Below are 26,464 nucleotides of genomic sequence, written 5' to 3'. Positions count from 1 at the left end.
GATGCTTATAAATGCACAATTAAAAGCAGAGTCAAAACACTGGCATAATTCAAACAATCAACACTCAGTTAGCAGACCACTCCAGATCTTTGCAAAATGTAGCCCTTTTTGTAAAGCATGAATGCTAATTGATAAAAAAAAAAGTATGTTGTTGCTATGTCAAACATATTATTCAAAAACATAAGATTTTTTTACTGCATATTTTGATATGCTAAACTTTAAACACTTTTAGCACTAGTACTTTCTTCATGATAAATAAGAAAAGTACATCTATAAGGACTTAGCATTCCTTGAAAAAAGTTTAGATGAAGATCATCTCATGTTCTAGACATTTTGGTCAAACCATGACAAATAAACAAATGACATGCATGATCTCATGTAATATTATATATGTAATATGTGTTGTGGGTGACTCTCAGCTACTACAACACCACATTTAGCTCAATATCTGTCAGTTTGACAGGGTTATAACCATTTTTGTGTTGCGTAGTTTGGATTTGATGTGGTAGATGTCTTAGATTGGATGACTCTAAAAGTTAATCAGTTAAAGATGTACATTCAGTTATCACTTTCTGAATGTTTTATTAAAATTCATCCAGTGGTTCACAAGATTTTTTGCTAACAGATAACAGTGTTGACTCCAATAGTGATTGCTAAAGTTTAGGGCAAAGGTCTAGTGCAATGAGAAGCACTGGGAGTGTATGTTGTGAATGACTCTCAGCTACCACTACACCAAATTTTAGCTCAGTATCTGTGAAATTCACTGAATTTTGGTCTTTTGAAAAGTGATTTCTTTGAAATGACAGGAAGAAACATCTGATATCTTTCTGTGTCTGAAGCTGATAAATGTGAAATGTTTTGTAAATGTGTGAGGCTGACATTGGGCTTACAGTTGTGCAAATCTTTTCCTGCTTGAGTGTAAAGTTTACCAACTGTAGGTATAAAAATGTGCCTAAGCCATGGCAAATAGCTGTAATAATTGTAGCATACACACAGCTTCCCATCATCTTAGCCAGAATGATCTAAAATTGCTCTGATGATTTTAGTAAAATTTGTTTCAGATGCATTTATCAGCTGATACTCTGTTAACCTGTTCGACTTTGTTTATGTAACTTTTTGACATTTGGTGTAATTGCTATCTCAACAACCACCAGAATCTTGACATTTTTCAACATATTTGAGGCAAAATGTTGTTTCTCACATCTATTGGTGCTTACTGGGGTTTAGGGCTTCAACTATGACCTTATAGTGACAAATGGAAAATTGTTCTTTCAACAAAAAGAAATTCAGAAAAAAGGACTGGTTCTAAAATTGTTTTTAGGAAAAAATTGTAGCCTTTTAAGGACATTTAGTTTTTATGTTCACCCTTTTTAAAACATTAGCGCAACTTTATTGTTATTTACCTTTGACATTGGCCATTTATTTTAATAATTTTCTACAATTATCGGAGGATTTAAATTAGCTCTATAAAAATTCAGATATTTAAATATGGTATGGTAGTAGCTGAGAATCATCCTCGAACATATTTTGAGTTCTAGCAGATTGTGCAGTGAAGTCTGTAATTGAAGAAATTGCTATACGTAAGGTGGACTTTGTGTTTGTTTTTGTTTGATTTTGACTTGCTTTATGTTTAGGCATTTAGATATGTAGTGGTGTGCCATCTTGACTAGACGTCTCTTTTGAAATAAAATGTTGTTAATCAAGGACTTCCTGGTTAAACAAAGATTCATTTAATAAAATAGCTAAAATAAAAAACCCTGTCCTTGCTCCTCACAAGATGTTCTCAGTTTAAAAGCAGCTGACAATTTGCATTATTTTATGGAATGCTTGGATATTTATGGCACAGTAAACATGTATTCATTTTGTAGTGAGAACATGAAAACGCCACACAAAAAGGCTGCAAGCTGGTGCAGTGTGAGCTGTCACTTCACAGCATGAAAGTCATAGGTTAGACCCCAGTTGGGTCCTTTCTATGTGAATTTTACATGTTCTCCTCATACATGTGTCAGTTTTCTCAGGGTTCTTCAATTTCCTCCCACAATCCAAAACATATGTCTCTATGTGTGTGGTGATTTGGCTTTTTCTGGGTTTTGTTTTTGTTTTATTTTTATTTAAGTTCTCTGGTTTGTGTTTTGTTTCCTATTTTTAGTTATCTGGTTTTTGTTTTCTTCTTGGTTCATTTGGATTCAGTCCTCCTCATGTTTGTGTTTTCATTTCACTCCTCCCCAGTCATCCTCTTTCAGTTCTCCTGCCACGCCCATCTCCACCTGCCTGTGATTGTTCCCATACACCTGAGTCCACTTACCATAATCATCCTCTGTACTTTAAAACCCGGTCATTTCTCTCCATTCCCCGCTGGTCCATTGATGTTTGTTTGATGTTGTCTGTTTGGTTGTCCTCGCTCTGTGTTCCTGGTTTCTGTCTTCAGAGTTCGGTTCCATGTATGTATTTAAATTTAGTTTTTGTTTGTTTGCTTCCACGTCAGCATTTTTGTTTTCGCTTATTCTTTAGTTTAATAAATTAGTTTTTCTTTACTATGAGTCTGCGTTCTGGGTTTGTCTCTGTCATCTCCACCGCTTATGACAATGTGGTCTAATGATGGACTGGCAACATGTCCATGCTTCTCTCTGTCAAGTTGGCAGGCGAGAGGCAAACCCCAGAGCTTAGACTCATCTTCAGGAAAGAACTACTTTATTTAAAATAAACACAAAACAAAGGCTGACGTGGCAGCAAAACTAAACACAACAAAATCCAAGTACGAGGCAAGACATGAAGCAACAACGGACCCGTGACAAGTGGAGGACGTGACCAGGTTTTAAGAACAGGAGGTAATTAGTCGAAGTGGGCACAGGTGAGATGATTACAAAGCTAGAAGCAGGTGTAGATGGGCATGACAGGCATACGATTGAATGAGGAGAAGTGAATGAAAACAGAGGTACAGATACAAGACAAAACATGAAGACAAGAAAAGAAACAATTTAAATACAAAAACACAAAAAAAAACCCACACCCTGACACTCACCTGTTGACCTCTGTGTTTTTTCAAGCATAAATAAATTTGTTTTGAATATTTCCATAAACCGATTCAAATTCAGTGCATTAAATCCCATTATGACTAAACTCAGATGATAAGGAAAACAAAAGAAAACCAACAGAAACAGCCCAAAGAAATACTGAGAGTGGGTGGGGAGATTGTTAAACACAGAAAAGCAAATATTAAATATCACTAAGCAAATATACAGGGAATTTATCAGTAAACTGAGCCTGCAGGTGCACAGCACAGAAGACTGCTTCTGAATATTGCCTCCTCAGAGGAAAACTCTAATCCAAACAGTTAAAAATAAGCTCATATAGTTCAGGTAAACTGTGGAGGAAGCTGCGGTCTCTGCTTATTTTCAACCTGACAACTTGTTGTTTTGAAGTTTCCAGTTAAAAAGAAAAGACTCTTGGTTTCTGGTATGTGTCTTCAAAAGCAGGTCAACTCACTGCACACAAACTCACTGCACCTTATCAACTCACATGTCAACTGACTTTACCTGAATTTAATATGGGTGATAATAATTTCTTATTAGAACTAAATACAAAACTTCCCTACATCAAACCTTTAACATGGTAGATTTATTTGCTATGGTTTGGTAGAGCTAAGCAAAGCATGCCCGTGTAAATCAGAATACAGTGTAAATATCATTCAAACCTCAGGATATTATGTGCTCCTTCTGTGCCAGGGATAAGTCTCTGCCTCAAGCAGAGGAGTTCAGGTATGTAGAGTCTTGTTCACAAGTGATGGTAAGATGGAGTGGGAGTTGAGTGGACAGATCAAGGTCTCATCCTCAGTAATGAGGGTATTACTTGGAAAGGCAAAGCTTTAAACTTCCTGGTCTGCCTATGTTCCAACCCTCACCTATGGTCATGAGATATGGATCATAACCGAAAGACTGAGATCCTGATTCAAGTGGCTGAAATGGGCTTATTTATTAAGGGCTCACCCTTAGAAACAGAGTAAAGAGCTATGACATTCGTAGGAAGCTCGGATTAGAGCCGCTACTTCTCCATTTTGAAAAGAATCTTATGTGGTTTGAGCATCTAACTAGGATGCCTCCTGGACGCCTCCCTTCAGAGGTATTGTATTAAATATGGTGCGGTAAACTCACTGCACATCAACGTTTCAACTCATTGCACCTGACCAACTAAGAACATGTCAACTCACTGCACATGAAGTTATTTAACTTTTTTTGCAAAGTTTTATTTACATTTACAAGTATAATGTTATAGTACAATGCAGTGGTTCCCAAAGTGTGCAGGGGGGCGCGGGAATGAAAAAAAAAAAAAAGAAAAGTGCGTGACTAAGCATAATGGAAAGGTTTTTAACCCCATTTTACACAGAGGCTTTTTTAATGTATTGATGATAGCAAAGTTGAATATTGTTACAAATTAAAAAAAAAAGAAATATGTTTGAAATAACACTGACAGCAAAGAATACTCTTCTACAGTATAGAACTAAAAAAAAAACAGTTACACAAAAGTGTTTCACTGTAAAGATGGTTTGTAGTTTGTTTTGTTGCAACCTGAAGTGTGAAATAAACTTCAGTGGAGCTTGAAAACAAAATATGTGTTTATGTCTGTTTGAATGATGTGTGTGCCCAGTTAATCTTTTTTTCTTTTTTTTTTTTTTTTTTTTATCTTTGGGAACCACTGACTTAGAAAATGCCTATATTGGTTTAGCAGGGGGGTATTGTAATCCATAGGGGGGCCCAGAAAAAAAATGAACCACTGGTATAATGTATGATTATTATTGTTTTATTTACATTGGGGTTAGACTTGTATGAACTATATACCTACTTTCACCAGCTGCTTTATAAGATACACCTTTAACCCCCTTTTGCCTTCAGAACTGCCTTAATTATTAATGTCATAGATTCAACAAGTTGTTGGAAATATTCCTCAGACATCTTGGTCTTTAATGACATGATAGCATCATGCTGTTGCTACAAATTTGTCAGCTGCACATCCATTATGTAAATCTCCTGCTCCACCACATCCCAAAAGTGATCGATTGGATTAAGATCGGGTGACCGTGGAGGCCACTGTAGTTCAGTGAATTGAGACTCATCAGACCAGGCAATGTTTTTCTGATCTCTTATTGTCCAATTTTGGTGAGTCTGTGTAAAGTGTAGCTTTAGTCTACTGTACTCAGCTGACAAGAGTGACAGCTGGTGTGGTCTTCTGCTGCTGGAATCTGCTTTAAAGTTGGACATGTTGTATGTTCAGAGATTCTGCATATTGGTTTGCAATGAGTGGTTAGTGGAGCTACTACTGCCATTTCTGTCATATTGAACAGGGTTGCCCATTCTCCTCTGACTGCTGACATTAACAAGGCTTTTTTGTCACTCACTGGAAAATTTCTAGTTTTTTGGACCATTCTCTTTAAACCCTAGAGATAGTTGTGTGTAAAAATCCCAGAAGATCATCAGTTTCGGAACTACTCACACAACCACATCACATTTAAAATCACTTAAAGAAGGGATTCTTCCCCATTGTGATGCCTATTTTGAACTTAAGCAAATTGTCCTAACTGTGTCTACATTCCTAAATGCACTAAGTTGCTACCATGTGATTGTCTGATTAGCTATTTGTGTTAACAAGCAGTTAAACAAACGTACCTCATAATGTAGCCAGTTAGTATACCGTATTTTCTGGTCTATAAGGCGCACCTAAAAGCCTCACATTTTCTCAAAAATTGGCGGTGTGCCTTATAATCCGGGGTGCCTTATGTGTGCATTGAAATCTGTCCCTGACACAGGGACGTACAGTAATGTGTACAGTACCGGTACGTACGCTGGCAGTGATAAACCAATCAGAGAACATTACGTAATATAATACAATTTGGAGCTTGCCATCATTCCGGGAGGATTAAAAAAAAACTCCCAACCGCTGGACGTTGGTGTAAACAGCGCATTCAAAGTGAAGTTGCGAGTGGCGTGGGAGCGATGGATGATCAACGGTAAACACACGTTTACTAAGAGAGGGGGGCAGCGTCGGGTTAGTTACGCCATCATATGTGAATGGATTGTGGATGCCTGGGCTAAGGTATCTGCTTTAACGGTTGTCTGAGCTTTCGCGAACAGCCACCTGACAACGAGACTGACTCCGACAATGATGAGAGGGGACCTAGCATGTTTGATGGTGAAATTGCCCAGCTGTTCAATTCAGACAGAAGATGAGGACTTTGATGGATTTGTGGAAGAAGAATGATTAAAAATAATATGTAAAATAATTGTTACATAGTAGAATGAAGTTCAACTAAACTCACCGTTTTGCTACTGTGACCTTTTTTTTTTGTAGACCGTATGTTTCAGCATGCGCTTTATAATCCAGTGCGCCTTTTGTATGGGTTAAGTACAGAAATGGTCGCCATAATTGAGACTGCGCCTTATAATCCAGTGCGCCTTATGGTGCAGAAAATATGGTATATAGATGTTTATATACCTACTATGTATGAAACTGTTTAGCTAGAATAATAAATAGTGTAATGAACTGTAGCATAAAGAATCGTGACTTTTACATGACCTCTGACCAACTGTCATCTTTCAGTACCTGTTTTCTCTGAAGTTCATTTTGATCTGAGTGAATCTTGATTGTTTTGAGATACATAAACACTTGTGGGTGTCTAACTAGTTTACATTCTTTCTTAATGCTTGTGAAAAAAACAAAACAAAAAATATGATTTTTCTTTTTTAATGAGATGTGCTTGTTTGATTAAGAAACTTTTTAAAATATGATAAATGATTACTGAACATTACTTGTGTGCAAATATTCAATACAAGAAATTATTCAAAGGTTTTAATGAATTATTTCTCCTTTGTCTTAGAGGAGAACTGTACTGTTTGAGTGAAAGACTTCTTTGAACAGAATGTTTGGATTTTAGGATTGATGTTTCCTTTCTTGAATGATGCCGGTAGCTATACCGTCAGGGGCAATTGACATGACGCAGCCTGCCAATCAATCTAGTAGGCTTGTCAACAACTGACCAATCGGCAATCACAATTTGTCCTGAGGTGAAACGCCCCTTACCTGCAGGAACTGCACCCCCATTTCTCTGACAACATTGTCGGGATTTTGAAGTCCGAACATATTTACATTTAATGTAAACATGCTATTAGATCTGTTATGCATTTTGTCTATTTTTGTTAGTATAAATATTTTAATGCAATGCATATTTTGTATTTCCAGAGGTTCCTGCACTGGACATGCTGGCACTGCTTGCTGAAAAGGAATCTTTGAAAAAGCAACTGAGAGAGGACTGTTGTGGAAGAAAATCAATTTTCAGGCACTGTTAGATGACATCACTCAAACAGGTTTATTTATGTATGGTGCATGACATACAGAGAGCCTTAAAGACAATTAAGAATTATAATCAGAGTCCTAGGTCAGAACGGGAAGCTCAGAGTCAACCTCCAGAGTCCACACAGCAGCTTATATGTAAGATATTAGAATGTTGGTAGGCAAGTAGGAGACAGGAAGCAAGGTCAGTCTGTTTTCAGTGAGGAGTAACAGGGTCATTTGGTGAAAACCTCATAAGCTGTGGAATTTAGACAGAACATAGTCATGACTTGGAATTCATGCATTACATACAGTAGTCAGGTGTTATCTTATAAAAACCTTGCCACCACAGGACCAAGAGAGTTATGCTAGGATGCTGTCCCAGCAAGTGCTAAGAAATGAAGATCTGCAGTGGAACAATATGATGCTTCAGAAGGAACTCTGTGAATGGACACAAAATATGAAGGATTCAACAGAGGGCATAGTGTCAGTGGAAAGGCATAGTAAACAAAAGTGGAACTTTAAGTACTACAGCATCTCTTCCTACCTGCAGTTTACTGCTGTTTTCACATTTCTACTGTCAAACAAATCAAAATGTCCAATTAAATTTTCAAGAATAATCACAAGCATAATAAAACTTTTCTTAAAAAAGAAACTTCGGTTAAACTTTCAGTTTAAACACTTCAGAATCTCATCACAAGATGGTGGTGCATTGTTTAGACAGTGGATAAATTACATTTTTTACAGATTTGGATCTGTTTCTATATGGCCACATAGACATGTGATAATTGATCAGATGCTAGGAAAATTCAAGCAGGACTTTCCGAGCATCATTGTCATACTTGATGGAACAGAACCTAAACTTGAAAAGTCCAGCTCACTTTGCACACAGAGTGAAGTGTACTCCAACTACAAATCCTGCACAACTTTCAAGTCTTGTTGGAATAGATCCCCATGGACTCTTTACATTCAAAGATTTGCTACAACAGCTATTAGAATGTGGGAAGCTAAAACATGAAGATGGTGTTATGGTTGATCAGGATTTCCCCCTGTTTATTATAAGCCTGGCGGGCTTTCCCTCTCCCCCCGCCAGGCTAAGCTCCGCTTGTTTATTCTAAAATACGTCATTTTTTATACACTTTATTTTTCACCCGCATCAAATTGTCCTGTTGATCACCGCTCGAGGGTGCATGCACTAACAGTGATGCAATCGCGCTGTCCTCACCCCTGTGTGAAGGCCCAGCGCGGTGTTGCATCGTGGTTGTGCTCCTCCCAGTTTTGGTAATTTTGCGCTGGCCGCACGTGCTGCGCTCCGTTCAAAATGGCTGATTTCGGTGCACTAGCGGAGCTGGTTCGCCTGTATCAGCATTTCTATGATCCCTCTATGAGAGACCACAAAGATAATCAAATGGTTTAAAACTCACGGAAGAAGATTACTGCTGCAGCTAATAAAAAGGAGTGTTTATAGACCACAGAGGTTAGTTGAGCTGAAATTCAGCGGGTGGCTTTACAACACTGAATACGTAAGCACGTTTTGTACTTAGTGAAAATATTAATATGATACGTGCTAATTTATCCTTGTTTACCAGTAAAATGATGCTATTAAATTCAGCATTAGATGTTTTGTTGTTACATGTAGTGATCCAACATGCAGCCTGTGCCACTAAAAGCACAGTACATTATCTCTCTGAGTTCTCTGTTGTTGTTCATTGGCCTTGACGTGAGACGCGTGTTGGTGCTTTGTTTGCACTTTTTCATTTATGTTAATTAAATTTATTTGTAAATGTGACTTAAATTAGGATTCAAATTAGGTGCAAACAATTTGTATTCATTCTAATTGTATTTTTGTTTCAAAAGTGCCTTTTTGTAAATCTGTAGTTGTGTAAATATTTGGCACAAATATCTTACAATATCACATAATAAACAGCCATATTTTCAACTTTCCTGCCAACTTTAATCTTTTTTTTTACTAAGTTACGGTCGGCCGGCGATTGGCCGGTGATCGGCCGGCGAACGGCCACGTACCACTGGGCTTAGTGTGGCAATCTGCCACTGTTACCTGTTCTGCTCCCTCGGATCTTCCCATTAGCCGGCTTCCTAATTACTCACAGCTGCAGCAGGTCCTCGTCATCCAGCTCCAGGGTTCTTAAGGCAGTCACAGAGAGCAGTTCGTCGCTGAAGCATCGAGTGCCTTGGGTAAACGGTCTCAGACAGAAAACCAAGTCTAAGAAATTTAGAAAGTTACTTACCTGTGTTTGTTTTCTGTATACTTACCAGTAATCCTGTTCCTGCTCACCACCCTGCCACCTGAGAACTTCTTACCTGGAAACCCTGCTGCTACTTACCTGATCCGGCTCACCTGGTGAAGATCTGCCTACTCCGTGTTCCTTCTCAAAGACCTACCTATTGGCTCTACACCGGTACCCTCCTGCCATCTACAAACCACCACCAGAATTGTGTAAATATCAACCAACGGGATTTGGAACCACGACCGATCACCACCTACTAACTACTCACCTGCACCTTGTAAATACTCACCTGGGATTCCTGGAACCGCACCTCCGAGCTCGCACCCTACCACCTGTCGTAAGCCTCCACGTTACACCTGTAGTCAAATCAGCCTCTGAACTTCTAGCAGGTCAAAAGACTAATCCTTCTGCCCTCCTTTTCAGATCATGTTCCCCTTCCCTTTCCTGACCCAAAATAAATTTAATTATCTTAAAACTTGTCTCCCGTGTTCTGTCCGTCTCCTGGGTACTCACATTTGGCTAACACCAGAAATCATGTCACTTAGCCTCTTTTCTGGGGGAAATCCTGGGTTGGTAAAGGATTTTTGATAGAGGAAGAAATTAGAAGACTTGGTCTGAAACTCTTCATCCCCCATTTCTGTCAGGATCAAGTCAGATGACATCATGTGAAGTTTCAGTGACAAAGAAAGTAGCAAAACATTGAGTTTATGTAGAGCTAAGAAGTTTAAAATTATTGATAATAAAATTGAACTAAGCCTTTTCTCTTGTATAAATCAAATCTGATTTAGCTGCTCTTTTTTGACAGGATTTATGCCATTTCTCATTAATGAATAAGTTTAAAACTCATGTGAACCAATTTAGAGAGCGTACTACCTGATAAGACATTGCACTTCCAATGTGTTGTGATACAAGCAGAGTCTGCGTCACATTTGTGGGAGTGTTGGTGAGTTACAATATTGGGTAGGACTTTAATAACTGCACAATGTTCATCTCCAGTACCTGTATCTTCCTGCAGAAAGAGATGCCACAATTTACTCATCTCTGAAACGAATAAGTAACATGAAAAATGTAAAATACTGTGTGACCTACAGGTTTAATTGAATATACACTTAACATCTAGTTTAAAACAAGCATGTTAATAATGTTAAATAACATGTTCAGGAGTGGTATATCTGCTAATCAATGTATCAGGGTTGCTTCTTCTTGTCCACATTGCATAACCATTTTTGTCATCAGTTCAGGAAGAATCTTGATCCCTCTGGGTTTGTTCTGCTGTTGAGGACAAGACGTGCAGGCAGGTTCACTGGGGACATCCTCGAGCCTATCAAGCAGCCAATGCAACAGATTCATAATGACTGCCAACACAAACGCTTTCCATAGAGGAACTGAAACAAAAGCCAAAAAAATGTTACTAGTTGTTTAAGGATAGTCTGATAAAATTTAAAAGCTCATTGTAGCAGGATGGAAATGTTATGCTACTAAAACTTTACTGCATGTCAATTTAAATCAAATCAACAATTATTCAATGTCTGGACTTTAAAGAACTCGTTGATGTTCATTAGCGAGGAACAAAAAAAAAAAGTCTACATAAGTTTTGGAAAAACGTATGCCTTCACAGATGCTAGGACACTCATACACACATCTAAAAACATAGTAAGTCTAGCTTGCCAAAGGCGTTCTTTGAAAAATTAGGCATGGATAATAAGCTGGGTTCAAGGCAATGTGTGCTGTAGCAACAGTAATCTGTTTTCAATGTGTACAGTTTTTTTGAAAGCAGTAATTTTACAGGCATGTGGTGCAAATATTCATACACAGACTGATAATATACGTGATGAACACATGGTTTCGATTTTCACAAGCTTGTTTACATACTATATTCAGTAATTACTCACCCGCTTTTGCAACTGCAAAATGCATCTGACACAGCTTTTTTCACTCACAGCCAATGTGACTTTGTGGCTGCAGATATCTTGGGCTTTAACATGGATTTGTCTGGGGTTGCCGTGAAATAACTTCACTGAATCTGATGTACTACTTTTTATAACATTTTTTTGCCTGTCGTCTCATGGGTAAAATCATTATATGCAGCAACGCAGGCAGCTGTTAGAAAAACATAAACTCTGAATATTTCTGGCATCCGGGAAAAGGGAGACCGTCAATCTGAAGAAAGTGTCCTATTTTGCCTTGTTAGCTGGTAGGACTATAAAGATTGGGTGATGTTGGCCCCAACCAGTGATGTTGTTGGATGGTGGAAGGAATACTCTGCGGACCTTCTTAATCCCACTAATGCATCTTCCATGGGGGAAGCTGAGTCTGGGGACTCTGGGGTGCGACTAGCCCATAACCTGGGCACAAAGGGAGTTACAAAGCTCAGTGGCGGTAGGGCTTCAGGGGTGGGCGAGAGCCACCCTAAGTTCCTCATTGTTCTGGATGTATTTTTGGGCTGAATTTTTGACAGGCCTTTGCAACATTGTGTGGACATCGGGAGCAGTGCCACTGGATTGGGAGACTGGGGTGATGGTTCCCATTTTTAAGAAGCGGTACTGGAGGTTGTGTTACAATTATAAGGGACTCACACTCTTCAGCCTCCCTAGTAAGGTCTATTCATGGGTGCTGGAGAAGAGAGTCTGGTCAATTGTCGAACCTCAGATTCAGGAGGAACAATGTAGGTTTCGTCCTGGCCGTGGAACACTAGACCAACTCTTAACTCTAGCTATGGTCCATGAGGGGGCATGGGAGTTTGCCCAACCAGTGTGTGTTTTGTGGACTTGGACAAGGCATTCGACCATGTTCCTCATGGTACCCAATGGGGGGTGCTCCGTGAGTATGGGATTGTGGGTCCATTACTATGAGCCATTCAATCTCTTTACAAATGAGTCTGGTTCCCATTGTTGGCAGTAAGTCGAACCTCTTCAGTGTAAGACTTGGACTTCGCCAAGACTGCTTGCTGTCACAGATTCTGTTGATGACTTTTATGAAGATTGGCACCTCCAAATATGAGGCCATGGTTTTCAGTTGGAAATGGGTGGACTTTTCTCTCCAGTTTGAGAGTGAGGTGCTTCCTTAAGTGAAGGAGTTTTATTATCTTGGGATTATGTTCAGAAGTGAGGAAAGAATAGAGCATAAGATTGACAGACGGATCAGTGCCCCCTGGACACCTCCCTATGGGGGTGTTCCGGGCACGTCCAAGTGGGAGGAGACCCCAGGGAAGACCCAGGACAAGCTGGAGAAACTATGTTTTTCGGCTGGCCTGGGAATGCCTTGGAATCCTCCCAGAAGATTGGAAATAGATGTTATTAATCAATTTGCATCAGTTAAAATTAAATAATCAAACCCAAAATCGCTTATGTTATCTTTCTTATAACACAGATATAGGTATGCTGGTGTAGATTCTCAGTCATCCAGGCCATGGTAAATTCAAAAAAGGTTAAAAAACAAAAACAACTGGACTTCTATTCTGTAGTTGAAGATGTTTCGCTTCTCATCCGAGGAGCTTTCTCAATTCAGAAATAGAGACAAAACACCCAAACCCAAACTGAGCGGAGTGGTGTCTGCAGTTCAGTGCAGCGAAGAATGTTCAGACCTCTATATTGGAGAGACCAAAGAACCTCTCCACAGACGCATGGCTCAACACAGGAGACCCACCTCTTCTGGACAAGGACTCAGCGGTTCACCTACACCTCAAGGATAAGGGACACTCCTTTTAGGACCAAATGTTCATATTTTGGACCGAGAAGACAGATGGTTTGAGATGGGGGTAAAGGAAGCCATCTATGTCAAAAGGGAAAAAACAACATTAAACAGAGGAGGAGGCCTCAGATTCCAGCTTTCCAAAACATATAATGGAGCTTTAGGCCTGATCCCCAGTCAGTTTCACTCCAATCATCACCTGCACTCATGTGACAAGAGTTGCCCATCAGTGAGTCAGGTAAACAAGAACCCTAACGACCCTCTATTGTAAGAGAGCGAGAACAATTTGCAAGCAATCCAGCTTACATCACATCTCAGCTTCAAAAGCTCAACTCCACACTCTCTATTTCTGTATTGAGAAAGCTCCTCGGATGAGAAGCGTAACGTCTTTAACTACAGAATAGAAGTCCAGTTGTTTTTGTTTTTTAACCATTTTTGAGCAGATATAGATGCCTTACGAAATCAGAAGCTGTGGAGGCAGGCCTGTTATCACTTAGTCTTTGAGGATTGTAAAACAAACTGCAAACAAAATGAATTGCGATTACTCAGCAGTTTGTTTTTTAACTTTGTTTGATATTAAACTTTATTTGATAAAGTTAAAAATCAGATTGCTTGGGGATTGAAAGACTTTGGGGTAAGCAGAAAGGCTTTCTCTCACTCTGTCTATAAGACTTTTTCACTCAGGCTGAGTACAGTTCTCCTATAAGACAAAAGAACAAAAGTTTGTTAAAACTATTGAATAATTCCATATATTAAAATTTGCACGCAAGTAATGATCAATAATCATATTTCCCATATTTCAACAAGTTTCATAATCAAACTAACATATCTCATTTTAACAATGAATCATGTTTTTCTTCACAGGGCTTGGGACAGCATGTAAACAATCTGAAAAACTGATTAGACATCCAGAAGTGTATACACTTTTCCCAAAACAATCACTCAGGTTAAAATGAATCTCAGAGAGAATTATTGGAAGATGACAATAGGTCAGAGGTCATGAAAAAGGGGGCTTTATCATGCTACAAGGCCCTTCAGCTATAAAACAAGACTGTTTCCAATTATTATTTTTTTCTGACATCAATATTAAATATCAGATCACAAGTTTTAAGAAGTAATGGGTTAATTTGTTTTCCTACATTTGCTAACATTTAACACAAAGTTGAGATTTTGCAGTTATCTACAATTTCTTGTTATACAATATTCTCTTTATTGTTTTAGCTTCCAATAAATTTTGTTTTAAGGGTACTTTTGATGCTTGGAAAGGTTTTCAGTCACTTTCACAGAGGTCATGAAAAAGGCGTGATTCTTCATGGTACATATCCCCACTTGGGAAATCAAGGCCAGTCGAAAGACCTTTGAATTCCACCAAATAGGATCCAAGAATAAAGAAGAGGCCCTTTAGTGGCAATGTCAGCAATGACACCCATGTAAACATTAGTAATTCCAACCTGAAGAACAGAGTGGTTGGTGTCTGATGACACCTCACCACTGAAGAAGAATGTTAGGATTTGGGTTTTTGTATTCGGTTTATTGTCTTCATGTTTCAGTTTGAGTTTATTGTTTTTTTTGTTCAGATATCTTGTTAGTCTGGATCTTGTTCCTAGTGTCTTTGTTACCTATGCCTCAGCCATCATTCACTTCTCAGTCTATCTCTACACCTGCCCCAAGCCTTGCAATCATCTCACCTGTGCCCACTTCCCCTAATTGCCTCCTGTCTTTAAAACCTGGTCATCTCTTCCACTTACTCGCTGGTTCGTTTGTCTATTGTCATTGTCTACTTTCCCTGATGTCTTGTTTTGCTCGTCTCTTGCCCATGTCTGTTCAGTTTTTGTATTTAACTTTCTTCTTGCTGCCACATCAGCGTTTTGTTTTTGTTTTTCTTTTATTTTAATAAATTAGTTTATTTTTCATCATGAGTCTGCACACTGGGTTCGCCTCCTTTTCCTCACTTTATGATAAAGAAGGAAATAGTCATTCAAACAGAGTGATCTGTCTTTAATAAAGTTCAAACCAGGAGTCAGTCATGTGTCAAAATTGAACTGATTATTACTGAGGCATCTCCTAACTTTTAAGAGTCAAAGTAGGAACATTGAAGAGGACACAGCCTTAAGTAATAAGTTTGTAAATTATTTCAAATGGGTAAAGAGACAAATCAACTGTACTTCTATTCTGTAGCTGAAGACGTTTCGCTTCTCATCCGAGGAGCTTTCTCAGTTCAAAAGCAGAGAGTGTGGAGTTCAAGCTTTTAAAGATGTGCCATAAACATGCAGATTGCCCTCATTCTCCTCACAATAGAGACTCGTTAGGGTCTTTGTTTGCCTGACTCACAAATGGGCCACTCTGGTCACGTGAATGAAGATGTTGATTGGAGTGAAACTGACTGAGTATGAGACTTAATTCTCTATTATATTTATTTGAAAGCTGAAATCTTAGCTCTCTTCCTCCGTTTAAAGTTGATTTCTTTCTTTTGACATAGATGGCTTCCTTCACTCCCTCTCAAACCATTTGTCTTCTCGATCCAAAATATGAACATTTTGGTTCTCAAAAGAGTGTCCCTTAACCTTGAGGTGTAGAAGAACAACAGAGTCTTGTCCAGAAGAGCTGACTGTCCTGTGTTGAGCCATGCATCTGTGGAGAGGCTGTTTGGTTTTTCCAATATAGAGATCTGGACATTCCTAGCTTCACTGAACTGCATACACCACTTGACTCAGTTTGTGTTTGGGCATTTTGTCCAACATTTCATTCATACATTTTTTGATTTAATCAGTGATGTCTACACATTCCAGACCAGTAGGTGATCTCTTTTAAAGCATTAAAGGTTGCCTTGACACCTCTGTGTTTAGCAGAAGGAAGGTCATGGGTGTGAACCATAATCACTCCCCTGTGTTTATTTAAAACCATCCACACAGGTGAAGTGGTTGTGTCAGAAACATGCATTAAAATGCTCTTGACCAACTTAAGTGACAAACAAACTTTATCGAGGGCAGACAACCCTGGAATGTCATCAAGGTCAGACATAGACGATTTATTTACGACAGGGTCAAAGAGAGAAAGAATGAGTTTGCTGATTGCGTGATCAAGTGATTGGAGAGTGAAAAGATCTTCAATGAAAAACATAGGCTAGATGGAAATGATGCTGTTTTTTTCAATGTGAAAAATCAAGTGCAGTAGGAGCTCATGAATGAGTGACAGTACAAACTGCAAGAAATGAGGGTTCTGACATGCTCTCAGGTTTATTGTTTGAAGTTGTAGAACAATTTTGTTCTTCATTAGTGAAGTTAGTGTGACCATTGAGTGTGACCTATGGTATTGGGATCAAAGGTCATTTCTGAGAAGAGTGTGATTGGCTCAGTGGTTGTAGGTGGGTTCAGAGAGCAAAGACGAGTGTCACATTCAGATAGAGGTTGTTCCAACTTTTGTTTTGGCTGGTTGTGTTTTAAAATCTTTTTCACTTCCTGGTCCACAGTTTCTATGACCTCTACTCTTCTTTCCTTTTCATTCTCTTCCTTCATTAGCTCATCAAAGTACTCCTTCCATCTTCCCATCACATTTTCCTTGCTTGTTAGAACATTACCAAGCCTAACCTGCTGCACATCCTTTCCAGCCTGATCCCTCTGTCTTACCTGTCAATACCCTTTTCTCCCTCCTTAGTGTCCCTCCTAGGTCCTTCCAGAATGTCACTTTCTCCTTTACATCACATCTAACCTGTGGAGCATAACCACTGACAACCCTGAACATCAGACCTTCTACTTTTACCTTTAGACATATCACCTATTTGACACTCTTTTCACTTTGACTACATTCCCTGCTAACTTCTCCTTCAGGACCACCTTACTCCATTTCTCTTTTTATCCACACCATGGTAAAAGAGCTTAAACCCTGTCCCAAATACTTTCTGCCCTTATACTTGGTATCTTGTACAGTGGAGGGCAGTGCATTTCACACTTAGGCCTTCAGTGATGTCCAACTTAGTCAATAAATACCTTTCATTATGCCAGGATTTATAACACAAGGATTGGAGCTCTACTTGGCATTGTATCACCTCAGTTGTGTACAAAATGGCGCATTTTAAAAGCCAACAAACCCGCATCAGCAATTAAAACATATCTGGTATGCTACTGTCAAATCTAAATAAAATAGAATAAAATAAATAAAATGTTTTCACTCACCAAAACGGCTGTGCCCCCCAAAACACTTATTTCAACACAAAATCCATTCTGCAACAGGTTAGCTAGCTCGGGGTCGGCCGTCCTCCTCTAACGAGATCTAGCTTCTCTTGAAAAGTTTGTCTTGAAAACAGCCTTGCCAGTATATCAGCAACCAAATCAACGTGTTGCTCTCCTTCGGCCATTGTGGGTTAAAAAAGTTTTTAACCAGTAACAGTCCCGGGTGTGACTCTGTTGATCTGCATAGTACTGCCGCGGCTCAAACTCGTAAGTATCCATATCCAATCACAGGACGCGTAAATGTCACGTTCAACATGAGGCCAGCTAGAGGGCCTTACTGACACAAATCGTGATCTGATTGGCTGTTGCAACTATCTATCAACTGTATTTGCCCGTTCACTTACAGCGCACAGATGCCCGCACTGACGATTCTGAAGGCCCGGGCAGATTTCATACAGCCTGGCAACATAAGATAGCTGAATTCTGATTGGATAAAAACTCTAACCTAAAAACAACAGCACTGGAAGGAGCATAATATGACACAAAGAAAATATGAATACTTTTAGATATCTGGGAAAGTAAATTAAAAATTGAATTAACCTTTATCATAATTATGATCATGATTTCTGGTTATGTTAGGCCAGCAGAGAAGGCCTTGCTGGCCCTGACGGCCCACCACTGTTGTACACATAATACATCTACCATCCTATTCTGAATCATGTCAGCCAACGCTCTACCTTTGCCTGTCATTGTCCCTACATTTAGAGTTGGTAACCTTAGTCCTAAACTCTTTCCTTTCCTCTTCTCCCTCTGTCTTCTGGCACGTTTCCCTTCTTGTAGTCTTTTAACTAACAGTAGCACATTTTCCGTCGGCACCCTGTTAGTCAACAGCACTGTTGGCGGGCGTTGTTAACCTGGGCCTCAACCGATTCAGTTTTGTGTCGCTTGAATGTTTGTTTTGTCAAAAGTGTTTTACACTGGTTACCCTTCCTGACACAACCCTCACCATTTACACAGGCTTGGGACCAGTACAAGAGATACACTGGCTTGAGCTCCATAGTTGCTAGTTTGGCTGATATCATAATGTGTACCATTGAGAGTTAAATGAACAGAACTAATCTGATTTGAGCTAAACTCAGTTTACACTCATTACATCAAGGATCATAACTTGGTGATTTAAACAAACTTAGTAATACTGTACATTTGCCTTCCCTGCTGCACAGTGTATTCTGACATGCACTAACAATTCTCAAAAAATTGTTGTCATTAGTGCTTTTTTGTGGTGTCCCACAGATTGAAAGTGGTGTACAGCAGCCCACCTGCATGTCTTTGCTGCCTTACTTGGACACTCACTGAAGGCCTTTAGTTTAACTCATTATTCATCAGGCAGACAAATCCACTTAAAGAGATATGTACACTCACAGACTGAACCTGCAAAATAAAACATAAGGTGTCAGAATGAAAAGTCTGGAAATCAGACAAGAGGAGGGTGAAATGTCTGAAGATATGAGAGGAAAGCTGAGGTCGGAGCTGCGTGATGAAGGAAAGAAAAAAAAAAGAATATAGAACATGTATATATGGAAGGTAGTAACATTGGGAAAATCCAGTAATACAGCAAAGTTACTTTGCTTTCTTTGATTTGATGAATGTTGATCATTCCACAGAGAGATGGGGGTGCTGGGTTCACAACTTCCTTTTGATGTATTGCTGATGCAGCCTGTGTGGAGAACTGTTGCATGATTTCCTCACAGAATTACTGCCTCAGCTGTAGCAATCTTTCCCCCTTCATTATGGTGGAATAAAGTCTTGATAACATTACTGCACAGATTCTATATACAGTGGCTATAAAAAGTATTCAACCTGTTTGATGTTTTATGCTTTTATCTGTGTCATAAATCAGTCATGGTCAATATAAATTGACCTTTAATTTATATTGGCCGATATCTTTCATACCAGAATTTCAAAGTCAAATTATCTTTATGTTGAGAAATGAGTTAAAATTAATTTTGGTTGAAGCTTGAAAGTATTTGGTATTTGGAAATCTTTGTGTAGAAATTTATTATTTGTGGAAATTGTAATTGTGCGTGTGTACTTTTATTTTGCATTCATAATTCCTTAACATTTGTGTGTGCATTTGGCCACATATTTTCAAGTACCCAAAGTTACACACACAATGTTTTTTTTTATGATTTACAAATCCTGTTTCACACATACAACTATCCAAAGTTACACACAGATTACAAATCCAGTATTACACACGCACAGGTATTTTGAGTGGATTTTCTCTCCATACCAGACACACTCCTCCTGGTCTCTAGCTTGTGACGGTAGATGGTTATCTCATGAAGGGCAGACATTATGGCATCCTTGTTCTGCTGTACAGCCTTTGTAAGCTTTGAACTGTAACAACATGGTAGAGTTGCATTTAGTCTATGGTAAGATAACCAGAGAGAGACAGTTCTACAACCGCTACCTGACCAATATACAACATGGAAGACTGAGGCAGGAGGTCCTTTAAAGCAGCAGCTAAACTGTCAAAATGAAAATGAACTGGCAGCGTGCCTCAATGTGTGGAAACATGATCTGTAATGGATGGAGTTATTCACTTAGGCAGATGTTAATACTAAAATAAAACCGTATATAAATATGTGGGAAACACTGATGGGCATATTCCATACTGTAGTGTTTCTCAACGGGGGCGTTGAGAGGATGACAGGGGGCGCTGGCAGCAATATTTTCAAAAGGGGGGCGTTTGCTTGAAGGTAAAGTTTACACCAAAGATTCATAACAATATCAGTTTAACTTTGAACTACTTGCAAAAATATTGTGGCCTAAAACATTAAAACCGGCATGGAACTGCAACTGTATCGATGGTGTTTCTCTTCGGTTTCTCTAAGCTGGCACGCAGCTCAGTGCTGCCTTCAGGAGAATGGGACATCAGAGTATACTGCTGTATTTTTTAAACCTGTTGAACACAAAGTTCCTGTCATTCAGCTGTGAGGATGGAGGTAAAGAATTAGGACAGACAGGAGAAGGAGACAGGTTGGTCTAATATGAGCTCTAAGTGTAGAAACAGCCACCTAATACCAAGTGATTAATTAAAAATATTTTATATTTATATTAAAAAAGTGCATTAGCAAGATGTGTAATTTATTTAAAGCTATTAAATAATACTTGTTTGACCATATGACTTAGGGAAGAACACAGAGAAGGAATGAAGGAGACAGACATTAGGTCAGTGATGGCAGCTGCTGTAGAGGAGACCAGAGATGACATCAGGTAGGAATAATTCCACTAGTGAGGCCACAAAAACCTAGCTGCCCAGGAGGGTTTGAATATCTGCTGACCATCACTGTGTAATTTTGGGAAAATTAGTGCAGGCAGACATGGCAAGTCAATCAACGCAGAGGAGAATGTGGACAAGAGAGATGAAGATGATGATGATGATGATGGAGAGGAACAGAGAAGTGCAGAAGAGAGGGTTGGGGCAAGACCTTACTCAGAATATCCATCTGAATGGCCTTCACCACAGGAAGTGGGGGACTCATTGAGGCAGTACATGGTGGAGAATGGCCCACAGAGATGTGCTGATGGGCCGTACCCAAGATCAGGTCTTATATATTATATGTCCATGAATAAAAACAACATTTATTCATGTAACTAGGCAATAAACAACAACAACAAAAAGGACGGTGGAGGGTAAGAGGCACAGATAATGGATAGGGGGGCACTGGCCCACAAAAGGTTGAAGAACACTGCCCTACTGCATGCTATCTGTGACAAGACTCGGTGTAACCGGATTCAGAGCAGGCAGACACAGGCAAACGTTTAAGATGTTTATTGTGGCCGCTACGCTAATAGGAACGCTAGTTCCCAGATCTGCACTCTCTTCGTGGAGCAAAGGAGGTCTCGGGGCAGGTAAGACCACCAAGGATCGTGAGTAGAGAGAGGCAAGGTCTTTCTGAGTAGGTCGTACGCTAGAGCGAGAGTCCAGGGACAGGCGAGTGGTCAAAGCCAGGAGGTCAGCGGTCAAAAGCCAAATCCAGAGAGGTACAAACCAATAGGCGAAGTTCAGGAGAAAGAAACGAGGTCGGTTGCCAGTGGTCAGATTCTGAGACGTGTCAGGCAAGGATCGAGGGTCGTTGGTCAGGCAAGGGTTCAGGAACGAGAAGACAGGCATGAGCTGAGGAGAATCACTGGACATTTACTAGGTAGAACCATTCAATAATCTGGCACTGGTGAGACGAGGAAGGAGAGCTTATGTAGTGCCAGACTGTGCTGATCATCTGCGATTGGCCGCACGAGAATACACTGCTGATGTTTTGAGAAGGGCCCTTCTGGCCTTGAACCATGCTCAGCGGCACCGGTGGGCTGCGGCGTAGGCTGAAGGCACCCTGGCAGGCCTCTCCTGGATGGAGAATACTGGGGGCTGGAAGCCATATACTGTGAAGAAGGGAGATAATCCCGTGGCTGAGGAGGGGAGAGAGTTCAGGGCATGCTCAACCCATGCGAGGTTGTTGGACCACTTGGAAGGGCCATTGGCACAGAGAAGACAGGGCTTGATCTCCACCTCCTGGTTGGCCCGCTCAGTCTGCCCATTGATCTGAGGGTGGAAACGGCAGGACAGGCTCACGGTAATCCCCAGCAGCAACCCCACTGGACGATGGTGAGCGCACTGTGGGCAGGTGGAGACGAACTCTCGGACATCCTTTGCCAGAGTCTTCCACCAAAACTGGGGCCTGAGCATCGCCAAGGTTTTGCTGATGCCTGGGTGCAAACAAGGCACCAACAGATGTCTCACATCAAGGTCAATGAATAAGAACAGAGAACTGAAAAATAGACAGATGCTGTACTGTACTGTGCTTTTTTTGCACAAGCTGCATGTTGGATCACTACATGTAACAACAAAACAATTAAACAGTCCCTCCAGGATTTCGCGGGCATTTTTTGGGATTGTTGCGGGCTAAAATGCCTGATTTTGCGGGGCATTTTCCTAAAAGTTGCGATGAAAAGTTGCAATTTTTTTTTTTTACTAAAATCAAAAAACTAAAACTAAAAAGCCATAAATTTTAATATATAAACCAAAAATACTTACTAGTTTTGTCAGATAAGTACCAACAAACATTGACATTCTCTAAAGGTTGTTTTTTTGAGAATTTTGATAGCTTATAAACTGACATTCATGACCATTTCTGGATTGTCCCTCGTCTGCAGCTCTCCTCACATGTTTTGCAGACACAAAGTGTTTGTCGATGCCTTTATGTTCCATGACTACACTGCAGGACGTGCAAAACAGCTTCCCCCCACTAGTAGGACAGCTGTTATCCGCCGGAGATTTCAGGCTTTACAGGCCTTCAGCAGGGGGACAGATGGCATAAACATTACAGGGTAAGCTAACGCTGTTGTTTATATTCCTACCTTCGCTCTTTATGCTTGCATCTGGTCACACCCACGACCAATGAGTGAACAGAAGCTAAGCTTGCGCTGCCCACGAAGCAGGGCTAGCCTGGCTGACCCGACTCCGAAGCAGGTACTGAAAAAGCAGGGGCCGAGTGCGAAAAAATGCAGATGTTAACGCTCGCAAAGCGAGCCGAGTAGAGTGGAGCCGGGACTGTTAGGGTCCGTCTGAAAGCCCCATTAGGGACGGCTGGCCGAGATTAGCGTTCCTGTTTCGGGTCAGCCATGAGCTAGACGCCGCTAACTCCGCGGAGCGTGAATATCTAAAATCCAACTTAAAACTAACTTCACTGCGGTGTTTTGCGCGGCCCTTTGCTGAAATCTTTGTATGGAAATGTGAAGCATTAGCGCACATTCTCGCTTCATTCGCTGCTCCTGCACGCTCCCGGCATTCTGATGTTAACAGGATGTGATGTCACATGTCTTCTTCGTGAGTTATTTGGGGTTATTTTGATTTCCACACTACACAAACCCACAGAGACTAGACCGCAGAAACGGTTGCGAATCACTTTAGAAACAATAAATATTGGGTTAAAGTTGCGGGAAAGTTGCTGTGTTTTGGGCAAAGTTGCAAAAAGTTGCGATTTCGCAGGGTTTTCTTGATTTTGCGTTAATAGTTGCGATCGCAACATCGCAAAATCCTGGAGGGTCGGATTAAAGCATATCTAATGCTGAATTTAATAGCATCATTTACTGGTAAACAAGGATAAATGACCATGCATTATAATAATATTTTCACTACAAGACATGCTTACCGTATTCGATGTTGTAAAGCCACCCTCTGAATTTCATCTCAACTAACCACTGTTGTCTATAAACACTCCTTTTTATCGACTGCAGCAGTAATCTCCTTTCAATGGTTTTTGAGCTGTTTGATTATCTTTGTGATCTCTCATAGAGGGATCATGTAAGTGCTGATACAGGTGAACCAGCTCTGCTAGAGCACCGAAATCGTCCATTTTGAACGGAGCACGATCTGTGCGAAGTTACAAATATTGGGAGGTGCTCATTTTGAATGGAGCGCGGTGTGCGGTGATCAACATGCGATGACCTCGCGGTGGGGGTGCGGGTGAAAAAAAAAACGTGTATAAAAATGACGTATTTTACAATAAACAAGCGGAGGTTAGCCTGGCGGCGGGGCAGGGAAAGCCTGTAGTACACTGGGGGAAACCCTGAATAAGTTTTTTTTTTCTCTATTCAGCACAATGTCATTGTTTATCAGGCTTGTTTTTTATTAAAGTAATAAAGGTAATAAAGGTTATGCTGCAGTTAAGTGACTGCAGCACAAACACAAGCATGTAATTTGTCATTATTGTACATTTGGCAAATTTAATGAAAAGTCAAATTTATAGTACAAAAGGAATAAAATACTGTAGGCATGGTAAGATTTGTGAGTAAATGAATTAACAACAAGCCTGACTGAGCAGGTATCAAACATTTTTAACATTAAATTTAGCTAAGTATCTGTATAAGTGACTGACTTATAGTCATTTTTGTGTTTTACAAAGTCAGTTTGCTGTGACAGTCATCTAGAATAGGGTTAAATGTACACCCAATGATAACATTCTAATTTGTATGATTTTCCATATAAATCTTTGTATGAATGTTTGTGTGAATTGGTGAACATAAAACTTGTGAAACACTTTCTAATGCTTAGAATGGGTTCTGGTTAGATTTTATCACTTTGTATCCTTAGCCAGGCTAGATAAGCAAATTATGTTCACTGAAAACCTGTATTTCATACAAAGTAAATACTTTTTATACAAATACAATTCTGCAATTGTTCAGCCAACATTGATGTAAAATGCTTACACAATATCTTGTATCTGTGCCAGGATCCATCAGATCCAACCTGCTTTTAGTTTCAAAATCTAAAAGGTTGACCAACAATTGCATTAAAAAATTAAGGCCAAGGATTTCTTATCGCCTGCCAGAATGCATATCACCTACTGCCTTTTTATACAAAAATTTTAAACTAAGAGCATCTTATGTTGAGAAATGATGGAGTTTTATTTGTTTTCGTAAAACCTTGAAAATAACATGAGCTATCTCATGTAATATTGTGGAATGCCATGCTCAAGAGTATGTGTTGCAACTCTCAGCCACTACCACATAAAATTTTGCTCAGTATTTGTAAAATTGACAAACTTATAGCTGTTTTTGTTTTCTAAGTTCAGTTGGCTGTGGTAGCCATCTCAGATATTGATCTACATTCAATGATTGCCAAATTTTATTGAGGCTTTTGATTAGTAGACACACAAACACACAATGTCAAAAACATTATCACCTGTCTTTTTGCCCTTTGGCGGTGGGTGATAAAAAAGTAAATTGTTTCAAATGGTTTGCCTTGAGGTATGCAAGTTCTGCTGGTCAGAACATCTCAACTCTGCTTCACTATGACTGTAAATGGTTGAACCACTTCCAGGGAAAGTTTGAATCCATTTCTCCATTTCAGTAAGTTGCCTTATGGATTAAGACAAACCTTATCACTTTGCGTTTTTGATTTAAGCTCCAATTTTGATAAATATTTAAACTCATTATGCAGTGCATTTCACTTTCTAAGGTGTTTAGCTTGTGTTTTGGACCAAAGCAATATTCAGACCTAGCAGAAGAAGAATAAGGCCTGCATGTCTACAAAAGGCTTTTTAATGCAGATCAACAAAAATAAATTTGGAATAAGTTTTCATGAAATACATAAGCTATTCTGAAGAAAATATACGATATAATAAAAGCATCTACAAACATTATATTTGCTGACATACAGTGAGAAATAAAATGCACATCTGCGAGAACACAGCTTGATTTGTGTTGAATTGTGCACTTTTAAGGGAAGGAGAGGCTGGTAGGTACAAAATGGGCCAAGGCAGTTACCAAGTGGGTGGAGGTGGAAGACTTTATTAGACTTTAAGATTTTATTTGCAAAAAGTCTGGGTACAAAGTGACCAAAACTGCAAAGGTATGGTTTGCCAAAGGTACAACTTGACCTGGAGCCCTTTGAATAGGGTATACAACACCACATCACTGTGTAAGAGTGAATCATCAATCACTTAAAAATAGGTTTTGTCATGAGTACCAAAAAAGGCCTCAGTCTTATGCTAACAACCATCATTAAAAAATGAAAGGCGTAGCATTTTGAAAAATTAATTTATATGCATTCTTTGAGGGAATGCGCATCATCTGTCACCTTTCATGCCAAAGTTTTAGACTAAAATCATCTTAGGATGAGAAATCTTTGAGTTGTAGGTGTTTTGGTCAAACCTTGAAAATATTGAAATGTGAAATCCAGGGGTGGAAATTAAAAATTTTGTTCACCAGCCATAGTGGCTGGTGGACAAAATTTTTTACCAGCCACTCAAATATTTTACCAGCCACTATTTTTTGTTGTGACAAAAAGTTATTTCATATAATGATGATGATCGACGCGGGTGAAAGCAGTTGTGGTGCCCTACAAGCTGAATACTCTTGAAAAACAGAAAATAAAATAGCTTCTCATCACAACACCTATATTGGTGTTAGACTGCATGTAATCTGTAGTGGATCGAGTGCATCATATGGGTTTGCAGTGAACTGTTGTAATAT

The 26,464-nt window shown here is 39.6% G+C and overlaps 1 protein-coding gene across 2 annotated transcripts in view; it reads left to right on the top strand.

Moving 5' to 3' along the window:
- Positions 1-26,464, top strand: part of oprl1 (opiate receptor-like 1) — a 219,432-nt gene that overhangs the window by 1,092 nt on the left and 191,876 nt on the right. The gene's annotated exons all lie outside the window — the stretch shown is intronic.

Source organism: Kryptolebias marmoratus, linkage group LG8 (genome assembly GCF_001649575.2).
Source record: "Kryptolebias marmoratus isolate JLee-2015 linkage group LG8, ASM164957v2, whole genome shotgun sequence".
Lineage (NCBI taxonomy): Eukaryota > Metazoa > Chordata > Actinopteri > Cyprinodontiformes > Rivulidae > Kryptolebias > Kryptolebias marmoratus.
The sequence above is the reverse complement of the archived record's forward strand: the minus strand, read 5'-3'. Positions and strand labels throughout refer to the sequence as shown.